This window comes from Pteropus alecto, unplaced genomic scaffold (assembly GCF_000325575.1).
Source record: "Pteropus alecto unplaced genomic scaffold, ASM32557v1 scaffold306, whole genome shotgun sequence".
In the NCBI taxonomy this organism is placed as follows: Eukaryota; Metazoa; Chordata; class Mammalia; order Chiroptera; family Pteropodidae; genus Pteropus; species Pteropus alecto.
Window position 1 is genome coordinate 484,686 of NW_006437748.1, and position 18,644 is coordinate 503,329.

Genomic DNA, 18,644 nt, shown 5'->3' on the forward strand with positions numbered 1-18,644 from the left:
GGGAAAGAATTCAATAGATTAGTTGTCTAAGACAGAGTCATTGGCACTACCTCGGTAGAAGTGTGAAGGGTAGCAGAATGTGATACCCCAAAAAATGCCACTTTGGCAAATGGAGCTGAAGGCAATCTAGAAACCCACCAAACTTAGGGAAAACTTTTTAACTCCTCTTTAACAGCCCAAAATAATTTCGAAAAGAGACCTGTACTAGAAAGAGAAATTACCTAGATAATTTTTTCATCTGAGAGACTTATCTGCATGGCAGGTCAAATATTTGTTTACCAAACACTTCCTCTTCTTACCTTCCTGTGAATTGCTTTCCTCTCCTTTGAAACCCCAAACCATTATCCCTTTCCATAGCTCAGAATGATATATAAGCCTCATTTGTCCAGCTTCCTTCATCTAATATCTTTGTACATAATTGACTTGGTTTTTCTCCTGTTGATCTTTTTTGTACAGGGGGTCTTAGCCAAGAACCTAGAAGTGTAGAGGGAAAATTATATTTCCTACACTACAAATACAAAGCTACCATTAAAGAACAGAAAAAGATAGATAATTCTATGGGAATTGTGGATTTCCAAGGACTAACTATGGAATATAGAAAGCTCAGAATAATAAAGTGAAGTAATAAAAAGAAAAGGAAGGAGAAATTATTCACTTGCCTCCAATTATCTATAGTTTCTATTAGAATTCTACACTTTGATTATCCAATTGCCTGGACTGAAGAACTATTTTGGAACAAGATCACTCCAATATCCTATCGCAAGGCTATATTCCAAGCTCTTTCATGATTTTATTAAATTGCACCTTAAATAAAACTCAAAGACCTCAAAGCTTATATGACATCAAAGATCACAAATACTGTTGTATTATATTCAAATTTTTACTCAGCTACTTCTATACCAGCTTCCAATTATTATCAGTAAAATTTTCTAGCACAAAGAAGAGTATCTGACATATTATCAGCATTCAATATTTTCATTGAACTAGGGAATAGCCTCCTTGATGGCAAATGAATAAAAAACAATCCATTAAATCTTTAGTTTTAGTCATTTCAAATCTTTTGGGAGAGTGTTTTAAGATGTTAAAGGAACTGATTCCTAGTACAGTATAGAAGTTTAGAACATGTGCTTTGGAGTCAGAAAACCCAATTTCAAATCCCAACTTCGGCTTTTAATCGTTATGTAATATTGAACAGATTATGAATTTCGTATATCTCAGTTTACATAAATAGGGATGACAGTAGGTATAACTATCTCATAGGTTCATTACAATAAGAGTAAATAAAATAAAATCTATGATAATTTCTTAGAACAGTGCCTTTAATTAGAATAGATACACTTTTAATTTTCACAGTATTATTTTTTTCAGAATGAATATATTTGGAGTCATTCATATTTTTTTCCTTTCATCAAAAGATAGAAAATATCTTGGATTTCTCTAAATATCAATGAAGGTTGATCTTATTTATGCATGTGATTGTGAAGTGCATTCTCATTAAAAATAAAAGCAGTCACATGAAATGTCACTACTGATTGTATGAATAGAAATATATTGGAATTCCTAATCCATATATCAATCTAGAGACACCATCCTGGATTAATTTACTACAGGCAAACAGAATCCTTGAACCCCAGAATTAAAAAAAAAAATAGAGTGCTCACAGTTATCCACTGGTCTCACTGTAGTCTTGAAATGTACTAGTGTTCAAATGATCAAGCAGAAAGATCAAGCAATGGTCACAGATTTTCTGAAACCTCTGTTCTTCTGAATATTCTTCTACTATCAGTTTGTATGTTCATAGTCATCTGGTCTCTCTTGTTTAGAAGCTTGCATTTGCAAATGTGCATGTGTGCATACACACACATGCATGCACACGCAAACTGGCTCAGTTACTTAGTTCAAAGCATTTGGCATCTCATTCAAAGGATTATTGCATGCTCTCTTTAAATTTCATACCACACAGGCATTTTACTTTCAATTTATTTCTCACAAGCAGCATCAGAGTGGGTATTCTCCTTTTTTCTATATACCTTTGGAATATTCATTTTCAGAAAGATACACATAGAAGAAAAATCTCAAGCCAGGAACTCCACGTTTTACATATTGACTCTCTCACCCAAAAGAAAAGAAGTTTGACCTTGAAATTTATAAGGTCAATGGAACCATACTCTAAGTTGTACTATCTGATAAACAAAGACATGGAGTTAGATTATGACTGAAGAAAAGCAAAATTGAGACAGGAAAGCAACTTTCTACCTTGGTATTTGGTCTCCCTTGATTTCCACCCTGGGAGATTACAAAAACCCAGGGTGCCAGCAACAAAATAGAGTAAACTAAAGGACACAACAAGTAAGTCATTTTCAATTCAATGGGATATGCTCTTTACATTTATGAGAGGGAGTAGAGTTCGCCACCCCAAAATATGCCTTTTTTTTTAGAATATTGATTATTTCAAGCTACTTATTTTTAAGAAATACAAGATTCAAGAAGGACCTTTGACCTTCCTACTAAATGCCTAAAAGAATGTAGATAGAGGACCTGCTCCAGGGAGTGAGATGTCATAATAGATAACAATATTTTAATATGAAAGTGCATGATAGGGAGAAAGCTAGCAAGGTCCATTTGATCAAAGTGCTCTCTGTCCCATAGTTAAAGATGGCCCAGCACACATTTGTTTACCAAACATTTGCATTTTTATCTCCATGTAAATTGCTTCCCCCTTCCTTGAGGTCTCAAACCACAATCAACACTCAACAATCAACACTCAACACAGCACTCCCATCCTTGCCACCCTCCCTGCCTCCACCATGGCATTAAGCCTAACTGTTCAATTTGACCTTGGGTCCCATATTCTTATAGAACCACTGTATGTACATTCATAATATATTTGGTCATTTTTCTCTTGTTACTCTGTCTCATATTTGATTGTTAGACCAGCCAGAAGAAATTAAAATGGTAAAAGGAAAATTATTTTTCTTCCCAAGTACTCTGTCAGAATTAGCATTTATAGATTTCAAATTTTCTCATGGAGGGAGGAAGGTATATTTTATGATGCCTTAATGTTATCATTAATTGGATTACATAATTTGATTAAGAGGTTCCAACAGCATGGTCTAGTAATGCCCACTGAAGTCATTAATGATTATTGATCTACATCACTGCTTTTATTAGGACAATTTACTGTATAATCCATGGCTCCATCTCCCCCCCACCCCCCACACACCTCTACTTTTTTTAAAAGTTACTATTGACTTTATTTTATTCTAATTGGTCTATCAACAATAGAGTACTTTTACGTGGGTGGCATTTGGTGAGAGAAAGAACCCCATTCTTATTCTTAAGAAGTTAAAGGATCTAAGCAACCAAAAGAAAGATAAGCCAGGGGCTACAGAGAGAAGGAAGAGCAAGAAATACATTATCAGTAGAAGTCTAATCAGATCAAGTAAATACTTTTAAGGTTATTTTTGTTCACTGAGAATATTACTATGTGTCATTATTTTGTAATTTCATGTAAATGCATTGTCATATATGTTAGTCTGTATACTTAAATGTAATTTTCTTACATGTAATTCATACTGCATGAGTTAGAATTTTTGATTTTCCTTCCATTGATAGTGACATTTTTTCCTTACTTGCCAGCAAGCAACCACAGCTACATTTAAGGAATTTGAGATGAGTGGAATAATTCTTGGTCCAAGGGGTAATGTAACTACTGACATCAAAAGAAGCAGCAGGATATTGTAGTTATGGACATGGCCTTGAGAAACAGACTGTCTAGGTTCAATACTAGCTATATTTTACCACTTGCTAGGCTTTAGGACCTTTGAAAGTTACTTAAACTCTCCATAACTCAGTTACATTATTGGTAAAACAGAGTTGTTTCAAATAATAGTGCCTGGAATTTAAAAGTGCTTTATAAATTATTGTTATACAAATTTTATTCTAACCAAATGAGCTAATTAAATACAGAATTTGTATATCTCTACATTTTAAAAGCAATGACTGTTACATATTTTTATTTAAGTAGAAGTTGCTAACATTTCCCAACAATCAAAAGAAAGACATATTTTATTAGTAGAGTAAACTAAGCTGAGGATATGTTAGCATTTTTGGCGTGCATTTAACATACTGGAATAGTAACAATACATTTAATTATGTAGTCACAGATTACTAAAGATATATAGGGATAACTAAATCAAACAAAGGATCTCCTTTTTAAACTTACCAGAGGACTGCTTACAAAATAAAAACAAAATTCTGTTTTTTTATACTCTAACATAAAGTAGATTGTGTACTCCTTCTAAAAGCTCTTTGCAAGATCTTATTTTTCATTATTCTAAGATCTTACTAAAGGCTTTTTTTGTTGATTAGTTTGTTTTATCATATTATCCAATTTGTCTTTATGTTTTATAATTAAAACACAAAAAAGAAAGGAAGGGAAAAGAGTTTGTGTCAATGAAGAAAACAAATTATTCAAGAAACACTTTGTGAAAAGCAGTTAAAGAGTTTATATCTACATTGTTTCTGAAAGCTAATTTGTTATTTTAGTTTATAATTATTCTTAATGAGGTAGCTCAGAGAAAATTCTCAATCATGACTCTTACTAAGATATTCAACAAGCTCCAACAATAAAAGCTGCAGCATCAACATTACTGTTTAAAACTGCATTCTTCAGAAAGAGTCTCAATGTTTTTATTTAAGCCTACTTTGTATATTTAAGTCAAATTCTTTGCCACAAGCCAATTTTGAGTACCGGTTAGTAAGGCCAAATAATATTCTAATGTTTACACATTTTCTTCATCTATTCATCTGTCAATGGACACTTAAATTGTTTCCACGTCTTGGCTACTGCAAATAATGCTTCAACTAACATGGGGTGTGAATATCTCTTTGATAATATCATTTCTTTTGGATATATATACAAAAGTAGAATGATAGTTCTATTTTTATTTTTTTGAGGAACTTCCATACTGTTTCCAGAGTGGCTACACCAATTTACATCCCCAACAACAGTGTACAAGAGCTCCTTTTTTCCACATCCTTACCAACTTTATCTCTTGTTTTTTGATAACAGTCCTTCTAAGAGTGTGAGGTGATACCTCATTGAAGTTTTGATCTGCGTTTTTCTTATGATTAGTGAGATTGAGTCTCTTTTCATATACCTGTTAGGCATTTGTATGTCTTTTTTGGAAAAATATTGAAGTCCTCTGCTGACTTTTAAAACTCTGATTGTTCTTTTGATATTGAATTGTATACATTTTTTATATATTTTGAATACTAATCCTATATCAGATAGAAAATTTGTGACTATTTCCTCCCATTCCATAGGTTGACTTTTCATTTTGCTGATTGTTCCTTTGCTGTGAAGAAGCTTTTTAGTTTGTTGTCACACCAGTTTATTTGGTTTTTGGTTCTTGTACGTTTTGGTGTCATATCCAAAAAAATGTTTCCTAAAAGCTTTTTTTCTGTTTATTTTCTAAATAGTTTTACTTTTTCTGGTTTTATCTTTAAGTTTTTAATCCATTTCACGTTGATTTTTACGAGTCATGTAAGATAGGGATCCAATTTCATTCTTTTACACGTGAATACCAATTTTCCCAGAACCATTTATTGAAAAGACTATCCTTCCCCCATAGAGAATTTTGGCTCTCTTGTCAAATATAAGTTGTGGGAGTTTATTTCTGGGCTCTGGATTCTGTATCTTTGCTCTGTGTGTCTGTTTTTTATGCCAGCAGCTTACTATTTTGATTACTATATCACTGTAATAAAAATTAAAATCAGAAAGTGCGATGTGTCCAGCTTTGTTCTTCTTTCCCAGGATTGCTTTGTTTATACAGGGTCTTTGGTAGTTTAATACAAATTTTACTATTGTTTTTTCTATTTCTGTGAAAAATACCATCGGAATTTTTATAAGGATTGCATTGAATTTCTACATAGCTTTTGGTAGTATGAACATTTTAATAATATTAAGTTTTACGATCCACGAACATGGGATATCTTTCCATTTATTTGTAATTTCTTCAATTTTTTTCATTAAGGTCTTACAGTTTTCTATGTATAAGTCTTTCACCTTCTTCATTAAATTTATTCCTAAATATTTTGCCATTTTTATAGTATTGTAAATGAGATTATTTTCTTGACTTCTTTTTCAGATAGTATATAGAATCACAACTGCTTTTAATATGTTAATTTTGTAATCTGCAAATTTACTAAATTTGTTTATTAGTTCTAAAAATTTTTGGTGGAATCTTTAAGATTTTCTTATATAAGATAATATCACCTACAAACACAGACAATTTTTCTTCTACCTTTTTGATTTGAATATTTCTTATTTCATTTCTTGTCTAATTTTGCTGGTTAGGGCTTCTGGTACCATGTTGAATGGGAATGGTGAGAATATGCATTTTTGTCTTGTTCTGGGCCCTGGAGGAAAAGTTTTTAGCTTTTCACCATTGAAGATGATGTTAGCTGTTAGTTTGTTGTATGATGTATTTATTTTCCTTTATTCTAAAATATAGATATTTTATTTCTCTGTGGTTTTTTTCATTGACACATTGGTGGTGATGTGCATGCTGTTTAATTGCTACATATTGTGAATTTTCCAGATTCTCTCTTATTATTGATTTTTGTTTTATACCATTGTAGTTTGCAAAGATACTTGGTATAATTTCTATCTTCTTGGCAAAACATTTGGTAAAGTATATGTTGTGATCTAATAAATAATCTGTCCTGGAAAATGTTCCATGTGCTCTTGAAAAGAGTGTCTGTTAGGTCCGTTTGGTTAAGGAATAATGCAGTTCCAACATTGTCATACTGATATGCTGCCGGGATGATTTATCCATTGTTGAAAGTGAAATACTGAAGTCCCTTAGTATTATAGTATTTTTGTCTGTATCTCCCTTCAGATCTGTTAGTGTTTGCTTAATATATTTAAGTGCTCCAATATTGAGTGCATATATATTTGCAATTGTTATTTTGCTTAATGTTAATGTTTGCTTAATATATTTAACTGCTCCAATATTGAGTGCATATATATTTGCAATTGTTATATTGACTTGACCTCCTTTTTCATTATATAATGACCTTTGAGTAAAAGTCTAGTTTGTTTGATATAAGTATAGCTATTAATGCCATCTGTTGGTTTTCAACTGCATGGAATATTTTTTCCATCTCTTCACTTTGAGTATATTGTATTCAACTATTGTATTCAACTTTAGAGTGTCTTTCTTCTTCTTTTTTGTAATGGTTTCTATTTCTTTGTTAGACTTCTCATTTTGTTCATGTATTGCTTTCCTAGTTTAATTTAGTTGTCTCTGTGTGTTTTCTTGTAGTTCATTTAATTTATTTAGGAGGATTATGACTTTTTTGTTAGTTCATAGAACTACATTTCTTTAGGGTCGGTAATTGGAGTTTTATTAGTTTCTTTTGGTGGTGTCATGTTTCTTTAACTATTTATGATTCTCATGGCCTTGAATTGGTGCCTGTGCATTTGAGTCTTTACATATTGGCTTTGGTAGGCAAAGCCCTTCACCAGTCAGCCTACCTAGATTGTTCTCTATATCTATGAGTTTGTTTCTGTTTTGTTTGTTTATTTTGTTATTTAGAGTCAACATCTAAGTGAAATCATATGGTATCTGTCTGACTTTAGCATAATACTCTCTGGGTCCATCCATGTTGTTGTAAATGAGCCATAAGGGAGTTCTATTTTTAATTTTTTGAGGAACATTTTCACTGTTTTCCATAGTGGCTGCGCAAATCTGCAATCCTACCAACAACATATGAGAGTTTCCTTTAATCTACATCCTCTCTAAGAATTATTTGTTGATTTATTGATGATAGCCATTCTGACAGATGTGAAGTGATATCACACTGTGGTTTTAATTTGCATTTCCCTGATGATTAGTGACCTTGAGCATCCTTTCATGTATCTATTAGCCATTTGTATGCCCTCTTTGAAGAAATGTCTATTCAGGTCTGTTGCCCATTTTTCAACTGGATGTGTGTGTGTGTGTGTGTGTGTGTGTGTGTGTGGGTGTGTGTGTGTTAAGTTCTATGTGTTCTTTTTAAATTTTAGATATTAACCCCTTATCAAATGTATCATTGGTAAATATCTTCTCCCATTCAGTAGATTGTCTTTTCATTTTGTTGATGGTCCCTTGTTGCATACTAAGCTACATTTTTTAAATTTTATAATTATCCTTCCATGCAGTATTGTATGTCTAATGGTATAAACACAGCAGTTTTCTATATATTATTCAAAAAGAGGGCAATGTTATAAATAGTGCAAATGAATCTTTCTCAGAACATTTGTTACATTAAGAGAATTTTATTATACCTCTTTTCAAATTAATTTACTTAAATATGTGATGGACTTGTTATTCTACTGTTAGATATTTTTCCTATAAATTTTGGTAACATTCCTGTCATTAGGAAAAATTTTAATTATCTTCGAGTCAAGAACCAGCAAATAAGATAAATACGGTCCCCAAGATTACAAATGTCCATACACTAAAGCTTGTGAACTTGATATTTAGAGAAAGACCTAGATCTTCACTCAGAATTAAACCTACTTTTTTTTCTTATCTATTATAATAAAGTTGTCTTTTTTCCCAATCCAAAGTAGATTATAAAACATTATTAAAAGTAGAAAGTATATGGAAAAAAAGAGATATGCTTAGTTTCTTCAGACTTTCATTTCAAATATAAGCATTTAAGAATATAAATTCATTTCTATGTGTTTTTATAACTATATTTCAAAATTTTAGAAAATTATTTTTTGTTATTTAATTATAATAATCTTCTAATTAGGAGGATGGTTTATAAGAATGACTTAGGGATAACTTATAATAAATATAAATATATAAATATTAGAAAATCATTAAAAAATATAGCTGCCCAAATTCAATTTTCATCCTGATTAACACATATTCTTTTCTCTTGCTTCAAAAAATGTGCATATACTAATTGATTTTAAAGTATATTAGGCTATCATTTTCACTGCTGTGTTTGCTTCAACCAGATTTTTTAAAAAACATTTCATCCCTATTGTTAGGAATATATTTCTTTCAAGTATCCTCATTTATAGCCACCTCAAAAATAGTAATGATTTCCTACGAGAATATAGTACAAATATATTTTGCACATTCCTCAGTTAACCTGGTCAATAGGTTCTGTGACTGTAAGCAAAACAGTACATGAGGAAACCAAGTTTGTCATAAGCTGATAAATATAAATAAGAGTTAAGTTATATTTCTCATAAGCTGATAAATATAAACAAGAGTTAAGAGCAGCTCATCAATGTACTAACAAATATTGTATGACTAAACGACATTGAACTAAATAAAGCATGTTATTTAAGAATCCTCTATATCTCAAAAAGAATTTGAGCTGACCTAAGGCCCCAAAGTAGAAATTAGAAACTCATTTATTTTAATGGCTATACATTCTTATTAAATCTTACACAGCATATAGTTAAAGAAAAAATAAATATAAGTCATGCTAATATAATTTGAAAAAAAATGATGAAAATATTATTTAGATTTTCCCTTTCAGCCACATTAACTAGAGCTTCCACTAAATAATTTCAAGACTCGTAACTGGACTACTCTGATACCAACTGCTATTCTTTTATGTTTCCCTGTATGAGCATTTTACTCAAGTTAGAAACATTTTTCTGAATATTTTGGCTTATATACAATTTTGGGTACCTGATGAAACTCTTCTCTTTTAGAATGTTCTCTCCTTTGCCCTCCATATGATTAGACCTTGCTATTCTCCATGTACTAGCTCCACTATGAAACCTTTCAAAATTCCAGAAAAGTAAAGATTATTATCTTCAGTTTACGTTCAAGAAAAAGGAGTTCATACACATGAAGCAAAATTTCCAGTTATACTGATAGAAAATGGCAATGAGAAGTCAAGCCTCTATCTGACATATATGTTCATGCTCTCTCTTGTATGATACTCATTAATGACATTGTCAGTTTTCCATTGTCTCTAAAACTTAACTGGCATTATTAATATATTAGAGTCATTAAAATGCAGTAATTAAGAACAGAGCCTCTAGTACTAATTCGCTTGGGGTTTAATCCTAGCTGACAGCTCACTCCTGATTTGTTTTGGGAAAGTTACTTAAACCTTCTGGGTCTCAGGTTCCTTACTGTAAAAAAGGGATAATTCTTTGTTTAGTTCTACCTCAGAACTGCTGGAAGGATTAAATGATGTAGTTGTAAAGCAGGTAGAAAAATATCTGGCACATAGTGTCATGCAAATATTAAATGCTCATACCTATTGTGTAGGATTGTTAGAACTGAGGTTAGCCAACCAGTAGTAAACATTCCTCAGGTAAGAGTGCATAACAATGACTTAGTTGTCAGTAAACAACTGCCCACCAATTTATTGTAAAGTAATAAATAACTACACTTTTATGTTTTTTTATTTTTTAATAAAATTCCTACAGATCAATTTACTGAAGATAATAGTCTGCTCATTTGAGCAAACAGTTCGCTTATCAATCAATAGTTTATTGCTTAAAGATACCGACTTCGTTATTAACATTAATCCTAAACTATTATATCAACTTTTCCCAATCCCAAAGAGTTCATTGCCTTGAGAGGTCTGCATTAAATCATTTCAGCCTGGAACCCAAAGCTCTATAAATATCACATTTTGACTTACTCTTCCCCTCTCCCCTTTAATTCCACATTGCTCCCCCCACCCCCCGCCACCCCACTTCCACCCCTGACCTATGGATGTTGCAGTTTCCCCTTAAGAACTGGATTTCTGAAGGCGGGGTGTCTCTTCCCACACACTCGCGGTGTGCACCTGGGGCCTGGCACTGTAGGTGCACTTGGGGGGCCTGACACCCCTGGCGTACTCAGGGCGCCTGGTGCACCCAGAGGAGCCTGGCGCACCAGAGGTATGGTCCATGGCTCCACCTGGGGCGTGAACCCAGGACCTTCTGCATGCATAGCAGATGTGCTAACCAGTATATTATGTAGCCACCCCTTGACTTACTCTTTTGAGACATTGCTAAGACTCTTTTTAAAAAGTGATGTTCTCTCTGATTACAATACAGTCTAATAAATTCAGGTATGCTTTACTAACAGATTACCCAGTGATATATTGAAATCAATAACCTGGAAGCATGGCTGCGATTCACTTGAGATACCCTCTCTCCTGGAGACAAAGGTCCTTGACTTGGAAATACCATGCTTCACTGAAGAATCCTTGGGGGATTCTCTTCAACTGTGATGGTGGAATGTAACTATTTTTTTTTTTTTTTTAGGCAAGGCAACCCTTGGTTGACCTCACAGATTGCAAGGACCTTGTCAGTTTACAATCCCTTATTTTTTTTTTATTTTTGACGTCTGCAGCACCTGGTCTTCCTAGGTGGTCACCCATTCAAATACTAACCAGGCCCGACCCTGCTTAGCTTCCAAGATCAGATGGGATCGGGCTTGTTCAGGGTGGCATGGCTGTAGATGGAGTGTAACTATTGATATTGAGTCTAACTTTTATTTGTTCTCATTTCAAAATGTGAATTTTATTTTGGCTACTGGAAAATAGAATCTATTTGAAGACATCTTGTGTAATCTGATAAGTTTTGAAAATGTTAATGCTTGATGAAAAGGCATCTTATTACCAATATCCGTCATTGTCTCCTGTCTTCATCATTTTTATGAATCTGTAAGAGGAAGTCTCTAAGGAAAAAGCCAGAGGATGACTCTGATAAATTGATTCCTAGAGCCAGCCCCAGAGCAGACAAGTTCAGAAGATTTTTTTCTCAGACTGGTATCCTTTGGAGAAACTTTGCCTGGAGTAACTTTTTAAAACCATATGTGAATGTTCTTGGGTCTTATCTTGTTTAGTCTGTGAGAGTCTGGTTCTGTATAAAATCTTCTGTAAAAAAGTTTCTATTCACCAACAATCTCAGATGATTGGGTCTGGGATTTGAAAAACAATCAAACATTAACTGGTGGGCCCTGAGAAACAATATGTAAAATCAAGACTTTCAAAGAACTATTGCCAGATTCTCATGGCTCTATCTCACTTGGAATTTAAATTTTCGCCTTCTGTATTTAGACCCTTGCTTCTTGCATGTATTTATATTATAAATCTAATGCATATGACTATGTTTCAAAAGTCATAATTTCACCAAGGACAATTTAAAATTACATGTCTTACTCAGCAAACTTTTGATACGAACAATATTGTTAATTTGGAAGGTGTCTGAGAATGGAAAGGAGCTAAAATTCTGATCACAACTTGAACTAGATTGCCTTTCCCCTACTCTTTTTCCTTCCTTACCCTTTGTCCTTCATCACCCTCTGCCTTTATCCCCTTTTCTGATTTGTTCCCCTTACTTTCTGGCCAGTCATAAATATCAATTGCCTCTTAAAGTTAAACCTCATTCGGAAATGGGCAAGCTCTTGACAATTTATTTTCAGCCTCCTCTCAGCCTGAACTAAGAATCATTATGAAAGACTTTCCAAAGTCTAGACAAGAATCATAGAACTTTACAGAGGATTTTAGCATAGTTCTAACAACGTACAATCTAGGGCTCCCAAATCTATATAATTGCTTTATATGTTAGTAAGGAAATTAGATGTTAAAAATATCAAATGAAAAAATGTCATCAGGATAATCTGAAGGTGACTCAAACATCCTAAATTTTATAGAAAAACAGAAGCATATAGGAATTTTGTACATAGTGGATAAAATATTTTGGAGTCTACCCAAAAGTTTGTCCTACAAAAATAGATTGGACTTCCATCTAGTCCAAAAAAATGGGGGGTGGGGGGTGGGGAGGGGAGAGACCATTGGAAATTTTAGAAATAGGCTCTTTAACAACTTCAGGAAAGAGAAGTAGATCTTAAAAGAGATGGGAGCTTAACTCTCGCTTCACTTGAGATCTAAACCCAAATTAGGGTATGTAATACAAAAGAAAAACAAACTGGAAATGGCCCCACTGACAGATAGAACTCTAGTTCCTCATTGAACTTTTTGAAAAAGACTTGGAACAAAAGAGGCATTTGACTCAGAGCAAATGACTAGCCTTTCAGATAAAACTAGATATTTCCATTCAACTCACCAATCAGATCACCAGAGGTGGAAATCTCCTGAACAAGGACTTTTGCAGATACTGTAAGCAGAAACTTTATCAAAAAAACAATCATTCTGTACTATGAAAATAAAGGGAAAAAAAAAAAAAAAGAATGCAATCAGGGAAGTTGATGCTGACCTGAGGAGTGATTGATTATGTGCTTGATTTCTCATTTTACCTTTAAAATCATAAGGACAAATTTCTCTGTTAACAGACAGTTTTGAAGTTTTTGATTGATTCAGGCACAGTAATCTAATCCATAAACCCAGTTCCAGCCATACAATCTCTCCCTCAGAGTCAATGAAGTACTTAGGAGATAGGCATCTGCCAAAATTCTAAGGCACTCCCCCTGTGTCGGTCTATACCTCTTACACTCAGATCTTTAACATCATTTCCTCCTTTATGATAGCATGCTTACTCATTTAATAGATTGGAATTTTCTATTAAATGGAATTACTGATTTAAATAATCTCCAGATGATCTTTCTCTTGAGATCCCTGAAGATCACCTATTCATAATCATATCATACAAAATTCAGACAATGGCTTACCAGTAGCCTTGTGTCTCAATAAAGCCCAAATTGAATTTCTCCAGATTTCAACTATTTGGGGAGTGGGGGAAAGAGAATTGCTGATATTGGCAGTATAATTGAAGAAGAACCCATTATATTCTGATTAATCCATATAACTCTGTAGTTACTTTTGCCCCCGCCGCCCCACAAAACTAAAAGCAAAAGGAGGAGAGGACAAAAGCCAGCAGCTACAAGTCTAATAGAGAAATAATTAAATATACTTTTTTTTTGTACCGGTCCTTGCAACAATCCTCTCCCAGGCAATAAATCAAGTGGACTGGGTTACACATTTGTATAGGGCCTTGGGGCCATTAATAAAATAGTCAATGCTATTTCTCTGTGGTCAACAAATCCCTATATTATTTTGATTTCCATCACCTGAACTAATATATTTTATCATTCTAAATCCACATTTTGTTTTACTTATTATCTCTCATAGATTAATATAATAATTACCTGTTAGTCCTCTCACGGAAAAAATTATATACCTGGAGAGGTTTTCCTTCCTATCTTTTACAAGGTCTCAACCAGAATGTGAAGGACCTTGAATCTCTCTGTAAATCTACCCTTCTCTAATATGCAGTCCAACTTTTGCTACATTCGAACAATGGCATAAACTTTGAGACTGACTCCAGCTACTACTTAATAATTGAGAAAGCATATAAAGTTTCCAAAGAAAAATTATAATTTTGTCCAAAAAATGTACTGTCTAGTTAATAATTTATCCCAGGGGAATAAATACATCAGTCTTAAGATATTTCAGGCTATTTAAAACTTTCCTAGGATTGTTAAGAAATGATTTTTTTAAAGAGTTTTTGGATCTCATAGGTTATTACATGTAGTAGGTTCCCACAATTTCTGAAATTGCCATATCTATTAGATTTAACTTGTCTTCGGCCATGCCACCCTGAACAAGCCCAATCCTGACTGATCTTGGAAGCTAAGCAGTGTCGGGCCCGGTTAATACTTGGATAGGAGATCACCTAGGAAGACCAGGTGCTGTAGGCGTAAAAAGTAAATAAATAAAATAAAGGACTGTAAACTGACAAGGTCCTTGCAATCTGTGAGGGCAACCAAGGGTTGCCTTGCCTAACAAAAAAATAAAAAAATAAAAAAATAAAAGACTTAACTTAGTTGTTAATAACCGAATCTCTTCTCTGGATTTCTAATGTAATCGGTGCATGTGTGCATGAGTGTGCGTGCACATGCATACGTGCACACATGTGACTTAAAATTTGCTCTTTGGCTGAATTATCTTGATTCTTTTTACCAATTTGTACATGAGTAATTTGGGAAAGCCATTGGTGTTTTGACTTAACTTTATGAGAATCTTTAAGGACTAATTATTTACTACAGCCTTTCCTCAGACTCAGTGGCAAAAGCCTACTCTCTTGTCGAAGGGCAATATCAGCAACCTTTCTAATAGAAACTCTTTCTACTGTCTTGAGTCTTCTTGCTGTGCAATACTTTTTTTTTTTTTTCCCAAAAATGTACATTTCCCAGCATGCAGGCTTACTTCCTATAAACTTTTATAAATGTTTCCCTTTTTAGCCACCACTGTAGTAATGAAAAATCCCACTACTCCATTCTCTATTAAGGAGGGAAATTCCATAAGTGTCTATGTCTGTCCAAAAATTGATTTGTCTTAAATATCTGATATTTAAGTCTGAGGAATAAAAGACCACCTATGTTAGCATAACTTGTTTGTTCTGTTTCAGGTGAAAGAACTTATCATACTAAGCTGAGCTTGTCAAGTAGCAAGTGTTAAGATAGTCTCTAGGTATACCTTGGGAATAGTCCACAATTTTGGAATGCTATGGGAACAACAGGGCTTCTAACCTTAGCAGAAACCTCAACTAAAAGTAATCAGCAGCTTAATGAAATTTTTAAAGAGGTGTAAATCTCATACAAAAGTTCATGTATAATTCTGAATAGTTTTCTTCTGTCTTTAAACCATGCTATGGTTCAGATATTGTCATGGGCACTGAGGCCATAGAATGCATCATCCGAGAATTTCATAATATCAGACAGGTGATGCTTCAAAACAGAGCAGTCTCGGAAATAATATCAGCCTCTCAGGATGGGACATTTTAGGGGAAGAATGTTTTATTCATACCTCTACAAATCTTTCTGACATCTTTTATGTTATTAAGATAAGGGAAATTAAAAAATAAATAAATAAATAAAATGAGGCAATTTGGCTAATATCTCCATGTTTCTCGTTTTAATTTGAAGACTCTTGGCTCCTGGCTTAGAAGTATAAAATACTCAGGTAATAATCTTTCTATTGGTATCTGTCTGTAATTCAACATTCACTTGTGTGATCTCCATAGTCTTAAATGTTTCTGTGTATCCACTGTGCCTTAAATTATCCAACAAATAATTATCCAGCAAAAGAACAGAAAAACCTGATGTGTATGTGATGGTTGAAATGTTCCCCATCAAAACCTGGAAAGTCTGAGGAATAAGAGACCACCTACGTCAGCATAATTTGTTTGTTCTGTTTCAGAAAATCTTTTCCATGGAAAGATAAGGCCATAATCTAACAAATTACTATTTGCTTCAGGAAATTCCCATAGGTCATTTTTGGAGACAGCACTGTGTTCATCTGAATAAATCACTTAGTTATCAAACAACAGTTTACTTATCAAGGCCCTCACCTCACTGTGCCCACCAATCTTCAACTATTGTATCATAAACTTATTCTAGTCTATTAGCTCTCTGCCTCAACTGACCTACCTTAAATCCCTTTAGCCCGATCCTCAAAGCCTATAAGTATCTCTCCTCTGATTTCCTCTTTCTGAGGCATTGCTAAACTTTTGTCAGAGTAGTGTTCATGCCTACTGTAGTAATTTCCAATAAACTCAGATTTTTTTTTTTAACACAGTATCTGTCTCAGAGTTAACACAAATAGTTGCTATTATTATTTCTGTTATTTTTATTACTAGCATTATGGTAGTTCTCCATTATTTATTATTGTGAAAAAATGTGAGAAAAAAATCTGTATATATTTCATTCACTAAAACTACAGTGTTTATCTTTTCTATGTATACTTCCAAAGACTTATCTCACACTTTTATTTTTTTAGATTAATTTTTATATGCCATTTTACATAAACTTTTCTGTTTTCATCTGTTTATTTAGTCCATTCCTTTAAAAAAAATAATATCTACTAAATGGATTACATTTGAGAACTAGAATATGTAAAAAGGATAAAGCTTAGCACAGGACCTGACACATCCTAAGTGCTCAATAATGGTCCTCATTACTTTGTAAGGCTCCTGCGAGGCCAAAGGATAATGGATTTGACACTCTGTGTAGGTACTCCCTTTGTAGTAGCTATTCATCTTGTTATTGATATTAATACATCAGGGAGCTCAGGTGGATCAACAACCTCTGTACAAATGAAAGCATCTGCAGAGGTCTGTTTTTCAAAATATTTCACAAAAATTCAATGATGCACCTTCAGCAAGAATAAGGCATAGCTCTTAAAATGCCAAGTGTAAGGCATTAAATATGTGTTTATATATGTAGTCTCATTATTATACTGAAGATAAATTACCAAGGCCCTGTTTTCTGAATCTCCTTTAGGAATGAAATATAAAATTGAATAATTTTCCACCTGAACTAAACAAATATGTGTTTGGTTCAACAATAAATGTCCTCCAAGACCACCAATGAGAAATACCACTTTATATGTGCATATTTTAATGATGACCTCTTCTTGAAAACAAAACAAGCATGATTGTTTTTCAGACAAAATTAGTTTCTGAATTTAGAGATGATTGGCTTAATGATAATTATGTCCCTGCTGCAAAAAAATTTACTCAACTTCCTAATTGTCTAATAGTGAAAAATAGTCATTTATTCTCATCCCACACTGTTTAGACAATTTACATTAATTCCATATGTAAAGTTTTGTCACTCTATGTGATATTCATGCATGTCATTATTTATATCATCATGTCTATCAAAAGAAGAAATATACTTATGTCACCCAATTTATTGCCTTTGAAGGAGTACAGTACTACATCTTAGCTAGAAATTGATAACCTTGAGCTTTCAGAATTTGGCCTGACTCATCATTTAACCCTGTTGTAGAAGTGACCTTCTCTGAGCTTCTGTGCTAATTTCTCAGCAAATAGTCCTACTGCCTGCTCATAAAGTACTTTTTGTACCTTATACCTGAGGATTAATCTACATCACAAAACACTTAAAATATTATAATAATTTCATCTCCAAATTCTTTTTTTTTCCTCTCCAAATTCTTAAATATAAGTAATTTTTTTTTTTTTTTTAATTTCTTGGCTCAGACAGGTATTTCTACAAGTGAGTGTTCCAGGCAGTGTTTTGGATAATACCTTGAAAAGGACATGGGTATGAAAGTAATTCTTTAAAATAATTGCTAAGTTTTTAAGTATTTTTCTATTGGTGGATAATTGCTAAGTATTTAAGTATCTCTCTATTGGTGGATATCTAGGTTGTTTCCAATTATTCACTAAAACAATGCTACAAGGATTATTTTTTAGGTACATTATTTTATGATCATATGCAAGCATTTCTGTAATAAAGATCCTTAAAATTGGGTTCTTTGATATATATCTATATATCAAATAATATATAGGTATAAAATTTTGATGAAATCTTCCAAATTGCCCTCCCAAAGGGATGTACATATTTAATTTTTCATAAATCATATGTGAGGTATCACTTCTATTTTCATAATAGTTTAAATGAAAACAATCCTTTGCATTATAGCTTTGACTCTTTTATGCTATAAAGAAAACATTATAATTTACTACTAGACAGAATATGCCTTGTATACTTAATGTAAAGATTCACATGTTAGGATACTAATAAAAATCAACCCTCTCTCTTTTATCACCCAAATAAGCAAGGGATGATGTATTTTTAAAAACTGATGCTTCCATTAAAGACAATGAACGGCTTACCTATGTGTTCCTGCTG

The 18,644-nt window shown here is 33.1% G+C and overlaps 1 protein-coding gene and 2 pseudogenes across 1 annotated transcript in view; 1 reads left to right on the forward strand and 2 right to left on the reverse strand.

The window, feature by feature from the left end:
* LOC102885755 (protocadherin-15) overlaps positions 1-18,644 on the reverse strand; it is a gene marked incomplete at its 3' end in the record, with an annotated part of 563,452 nt that overhangs the window by 483,472 nt on the left and 61,336 nt on the right. The gene's annotated exons all lie outside the window — the stretch shown is intronic.
* On the reverse strand, positions 11,367-11,485 carry LOC112482126 (annotated as a pseudogene).
* On the forward strand, positions 14,566-14,684 carry LOC112482132 (annotated as a pseudogene).